Below are 7,213 nucleotides of genomic sequence, written 5' to 3'. Positions count from 1 at the left end.
GTATTACTACAGTAATAATAAAGGTACTTCAGTATTACTACAATATTAATAAAGGTACTTCAGAATTACTACAGTATCAATAAAGTTACTTCAGTATTACTACAGTATTACTAAAGTTACTTCAGAATTACTACAGTATTAATAAAGTTACTTCAGAATTACTGCAGTATTAATAAAGTTACTTCAGAATTACTACAGTATTAATAAAGGTACTTCAGTATTACTACAGTATTAATAAAGTTACTTCAGAATTATTGCAGTATTAATAAAGTTACTTCAGAATTACTACAGTATTAATAAAGTTACTTCAGTATTACTACAGTATTAATAGTTACTTCAGTATTACTACAGTATTAATAAAGTTACTTCAGTATTACTACAGTATTAATAAAGGTACTTCAGTATTACTGCAGTATTAATAAAGTTACTTCAGAATTACTACAGTATTAATAAAGGTACTTCAGTATTACTACAGTATTAATAAAGGTACTTCAGAATTACTACAGTATTAATAGTTACTTTATAATTACTACAGTATTAATAAAGGTACTTCAGAATTACTACAGTATTAATAAAGTTACTTAAGAATTACTACAGTATTAATAAAGGTACTTCAGAATTACTACAGTATTAATAGTTACTTAAGAATTACTACAGTATTAATAGTTACTTTAGAATTACTACAGTATTAATAAAGGTACTTCAGAATTACTGCAGTATTAATAAAGTTACTTCAGAATTACTACAGTATTAATAGTTACTTCAGTATTACTACAGTATTAATAAAGGTACTTTCAGTATTACTACCGTATTAATAAAGTTACTTCAGAATTACTACAGTATTAATAAAGGTACTTCAGAATTACTACAGTATTAATAGTTACTTCAGTATTACTACAGTATTAATAAAGGTACTTCAGAATTACTACAGTATTAATAAAGGTAATTCAGAATTACTACAGTATTAATAGTTACTTCAGAATTACTGCAGTATTAATTATGTTACTTCAGAATTACTACAGTATTAATAAAGGTACTTTCAGTATTACTACCGTATTAATAAAGTTACTTCAGAATTACTACAGTATTAATAAAGTTACTTTAGAATTACTACCATATTAATAAAGTTACTTCAGAATTACTACAGCATTACTGAAGGAATTCAAATATTACCTACAGAATTACTACAGTATTAATAAAGATACTTCAGAATTACTACAGTTTCTACAGTATTACTGAAGGAATTCAAATATTACCTACAGTATTACTACAGTATTAATAAAGGTACTTCAATATTACTACAGTATTAATAAAGGTACTTCAGAATTACTAGAGTATTAATAAAGTTACTTCAGTATTACTACAGTTTCTACAGTATTACTGCAGTATTACTATTATATTTCTACAGTTTTACTACAGTTACAAACTTACTATAGTATTATTTCAGACAGAGTTACTACAAATGTACATTATTCAATTTACTACATAATTGCATTATAGCTAAAGTTACTACGAAATTACCACAGCATTAAAGTTACTACAAAATTACCACAGCACTAAAGTAACTACATGATAACGACATTATTAATACATTTATACAGAATTACTGCTGTATTTTTAGTTACTACAGCATTACTTAAGACTTACTGCAGTATTATTAGTTACTACAGCATTACTACAGTATTAGGCACTACCGGAGTATCACTACAGAGTTACTATAGTTCTACTACAGAATTACTTGAAACAAAATACAGTATTAAGTCATTTTTGCTCAGTACTGTGAGGTCTGGCCCTGTTATATAGCAAATATTTATCACAAATGATTTCACTTGATGTGTGAATTTTAGAAATACATTAACACTAAATGAAATCTAAATGAACTTCAGCTGACCAAAGTGCTCGACCAGTATGACTATAGCTTAATGATCAGCTTGGTCATGCTGATAGACCAGCTAGTCCATCAAACTCAAATGAACACATACATTACGCTAAGCTAGATAACTAGTTTAACCAGCTGACTTACCAATATTGGGTATGTTTTCACCTGGATGATCAGTTTTCTAATTACCTTGGCCATCAAAGACCAGCCTACTTATTTCTCAACATTTTGACCCAAGTCTTTGACCTTAGTCTCAAAATAACGAATGTTCTGTGAAGAAATTGCTTTTAGGAATTGCTTTAGGAAAACAATTCCTAAACATTCTGACTTAGTATCTGGAAATAATGTCTGTGATATGTGGAAATTAATTACCACAATTCATTTCAGGAAAGTAAGTTATTATTTTAGGATAACCCACCAAAATATTGAGAAAATGTGTCATTTGTACAAGGTGAAACCCGCAGAAGAAATCCATCCAGACTGCAGCCTAATACGACGGACTAATTCATCCAGTAACATCTGAATTCCACACCCTGGACAGAGCCGGGCCGAGTTGAGCCGAGCTGAGCATGTACTCTGATCTACAGACAGAATCTCTAAAAGTGAAGGAGACATTAGGAGGCATTTCAAAGCATAATGGGTACACGTCCCCATCGTCTCCAGCATCAATGACTTCTGACTCACTGCACTGGGGTGGAGTGGTGGGAGAGAAAGGCTGAGGCTTTGTTGGGGATGGGATCAAACGTCCTGATGAGAGAGCCAACACTTAGACAGCAGCTCCACTGAGAACGGCACATTCTAGCCCGTCTCACAGCACTGCTGGGGTTTGTCGTCACATCCAGCTTCTCTGTGTTTGTTCAGGCTGCAGGATCACACACTGCACAGCCCAGATCCAAAATGGGCCCATTGACCCAGTTACTGCCTCTCACTCACACACACACACACACACACACACACACACACACACACTCACAATGGAAACAGAGTGAAGAAACATACGCCCAGACCCAAGTCACGGTTACTGCCAGCGATAACAACAGCCTGCTGTAAATTTAAAGGAATGATCTGGGACTTGTAGTTTGATTGAAACAAGTGGAGAAACTGGGGTAAACTAGTAAATCACTGCTTCATCTGTGCCACGTTTTCACACACACACACACACACAGAGAGAGAGAGCAATGTCGGTTATTCAGGGATCTGATTGTAATGTATACAGTATCGGGTATCAAATTCCTTTACTGTGAACACATCCCCCAGGCCTTTAATACACACACACACACACCCTGCCCTCGGCCTCACTGTAATAAACACACTCGCTCAGCCTTCCTCTCTCTCTCTCTATCTCACACACACTGTCCTCAGCTCGTCTCACTCTCCTCATTAAAATTCACTCCACGTTGCGGCTGCTCGCTCTGGCAGGGTGCCAGGATAGCCGTCTGACCGTCTCTCCTACACACAGCATGTGCACACACATACATACACCTCATATACATACATACATACTCTCTCCCTCTCTTTCTCTGGGTGATGTTGTTGGAGTGGTAAGGGAGCCTGGCTGCTGAGGTCATTGTTTTAGTCTTAACTTATGGAGACCTTGAATAACCCCATGTTGCGTAGTAAGCCCCTTAAAGGGAACCCTCGCCTCAATATGCTGTACATGAGCAAAGTACTTCATTATTAAACATGTACTAAATTCCAGCTTTGGCTATCTGCTATTATCAGTACCTACTATTAATGATTCAGTAACTACTATGAACTATTCAGTAGCCAAATTATGAATTGTTCAGTAGCTACTATGAATTATTCAGTATATAATATGAACTATTTAGTAGCCAAATTATGAATTTTTCAGTAACTACTATGAATTATTTAGTAGCCAAATTATGAACTATTCAGTAGCCAAATTATGAATAGCACAGTAGCCAAATGATGAATAGCACAGTAGCCAAATGATGAATAGCACAGTAGCCAAATGATGAATTATTCAGTAACTACTATGCATTATTCAGTACATTAAAGTACAGTAAATCATTACAGTAAATGATTCAGTAACTCAATTATTCAGTATCCACTATAAGTCGTTCAGTACCTACTACTCATTTTCCACTACCTATTATGCATTATTCAGGATATATTCTTCATATTATTCAGTAGCTACTATAAAATGTGAAGGTGTGTAAGATCTATAGTTGCACAATCTTAAAACTGAAGTGTGGACCAGCATATGAACCCTTGAGTGAGATGATTTAGGCGTACAGTTAGCAATATGGATTTCCTCCATTACTTAGAGGACTTAGTTGCATTAGCCCTGTAGCTGTAGTGTAAAGCTAATGAAACAGCCAACAAAAGCTTCACACTCAAAGTAAAGAGCAACTAGGTGTAGATGAACTTCAGTGTTAAAAGTGTGAAGAGTGCCGCTCTTCTGTTGGTAACAAAGCTTTTAAACTCATCTCTGAGGACTCATTAAAGCTGTACTCGGCCCCTTGTGAAGGAAAAAAACAACAAATGTTAAGAATGTCCTGAGACTCTCTTCCTCTCTCTCTCTCTCACACTAACACACACACACACACATTCTCTCTCTCAAGCACCCATGCATGTAAATCTGAGCCACCTGACAGGCGGATTTTCCTGTGTTACTGTGTTGCCAGGGTGCACGACCACCTCACAGCACAAACACACCCTGGAGTCTAGGAGACACACACACACACACACAGAGACAGACAGACAGAGCTGGGTGCTTCCTCAAGATGAGCAAGATTCAAAAGGTCAAAAGGTCAAAGCAAAGTCCTGATGCTGGGGTCACTTAAGGTCAACAGTTGGAAAACGAAGGCCAAATCCCTTTTAATACCTAGCTCAGAAATGATTTTTAGTTACGTGCGCAAAGCTTTCCTAACATGTTATCTAGAACAGGGGTTTCAACCTGTGGGTCATGGCCCTGCAAGTGGATACATGACAACTCAGGCAGGTGTTGCTATGATACATTATTGCTCAAATAAATCAGTCAAATAAATAAGTTTAGGCAGTTTGTTCATTGTTCTGGCAAACCAAACATTATTAGTAGTAGTATTTGTATTTTCTTTTCGCAAAATCTGTGTATAATCTTTCCCTTTTTCACAGTCTGAAATTCATTTATTATAAATGGATGCAAACAGAAATAGTTTGATGTTTATATAATGTGGTGTATTCTGTAGTAGATGATATTCTAGCAGAATTTGTTAAAAGCTACACTTTATATTGGGTTATAGCTATGTACGTTTTTAGGGTTGCAGCGGTATACAGATTTTAGGTATACCATAGTAATTATAATTGCTGCTTATCATACAGTGTACATTTGCTTAATACCGGTACTGGGAAAAAAATGCAACCGAACAAACAATCAGAGAATACTTTCTTACTATTTTTTAGTTTAAAACCCAATCAACCAATTGAGAAATTCAATTAATGGAGGAAATAATCAGCAGATTAAACCATAATGAAAATAATCATTATATAGAGATGAAAGGGTTTAATGTGCAGCACTTCATGTGTAGTTTCCTTTATTTATTTTCCGTTATTTATTTTCAAAGTAAAGAAATCTACATTTACATCTACTTTCATTAATAAATGGTTTCAAGCTTTAACTAAAGTAAAGTTTGTGTTCAATCAAAAATGTATAATATGATGAAGCGGAACGAGGAAGAATTGAAGTACCGCATATACTGTGATACCGTAAACCTGTGATATTTACATACAGCATATTCTTGTTTTCTATTATTGATGTATGTTAACACCCATACTGCCCCAGAAAAAGAACAGTTCACAGAAAGCTCATTACTGCCATGGCACCTCTGACCACAACTGTGTAGATGAGAATTTCAGAGAATAAGAGGGGGGAAAAAAAACTCGATACGACCTGACATGATTTTACTTTTAAAAATAATCATTTATTCTGGATACAAGGGATCAGCATTCAAAAATCATTGGGACATCAGAAACATGCCTCTTTATATTTGTTCATTTTTATAGTTGATGTCTGCTGTGTGTTAATCTGAAATGCAGTGATGGGTCATTTTCTCTGACTGAAGGGAAGTGGAAAAGAAAGCTGATGGTTACCGGCACCGGCACCGGCACCCCCCCCCCCAATCAAACCCCGACACACACTTCCATCTGCTAGTAAACACACACACACAACGCTCAGTTTGCGAAGGACATGGCGCCACGTTTCAAAATCACATTGCAAATGTCAACAATACAGACTCTGCTCCCCTCCCTGCTGGTCTAAGAGCGGCTTGGTATTTCACGCATGTGTGAGAATGAAATGTGGAAATATAAAATATATAAATATAACTGTGTAAGTCCATTTCTGAAAAGCTGCAATTTTTTAGGTTTGTGGCAAAGTGTTTAGAAAACAAGTCCTGTTAGGACAGACAGACAAAGGGGTGCGGGGGAGAATTCCCACTAAACAGGGGGTGCCAACATTTTGTGCAAATTTTCTGTTTATAAAAATCATCATGAAAATACAAATGTTTTTTTTGCTTGTTTATATAAATGACAACCCTGGTTTAGAAAATGGCATTTCCTGAAGAATTAATAGCACTAAAAAGTGGTGGACTGTCCCTTTAATGACCGACTAAAGAGACTGCGATATTTACCAGCGTTATAATACTACAGTCCCAAGTTCAGGAGCACTGAAATGATGTCAAACATGACGATTCCAATCCAAATCTATTCAGGAAAATGACAGTTAAAAAGTCTCTGAAATGAATCTGCATTTCCATTAAATGATCTACCTAACTAAACCTTTAACTAGTGTCAACCAAGCCATTCAGGGTGGGTTTGGTGTGTAGAGAAACATAAGCAGTCAGGACTGGGTTTCATCAGTGGCGATGAATGGAGACTTTCTCTAGAAGCTCTTCACAAAACTCTATTACACCAAATTGTTACGGATAGGAATGCACCGATATGGGAATTGTGGGCCGATGCTGCTAGCTAAACTTTGTTCAATAAAACTCCAAATATCGATACATCAATACCTCTAATAAGCATCTGTTACACCTTTTTTAAAGCAATTATCTGCTGATACCAATGTGACCTTAACCGCTGGTTCCTGTAAAGAAATCCGAGTTTCTCTACGATGTACCATTTCACACCAAACCCCCACTCTGAAGGACTGTTTACATCTCAACCACTGAGCTATGCAGACATTTTGAAATATGGGTGGAAATCCCCTTAACGCGAAAGCTCTAGAACTGGCAGGATCTGTACAGGGTTGAACTTGAACCTGCTTCTGTGAACCATTAGAGGAGTCGAGCTCACAGAAACATCTAGAACTGTGAGCAGCCAACACAGCCATGT

Source organism: Salminus brasiliensis, chromosome 1 (assembly GCF_030463535.1).
Source record: "Salminus brasiliensis chromosome 1, fSalBra1.hap2, whole genome shotgun sequence".
Classification (NCBI taxonomy): domain Eukaryota; kingdom Metazoa; phylum Chordata; class Actinopteri; order Characiformes; family Bryconidae; genus Salminus; species Salminus brasiliensis.
Note: the sequence above shows the minus strand (reverse complement) of the source record.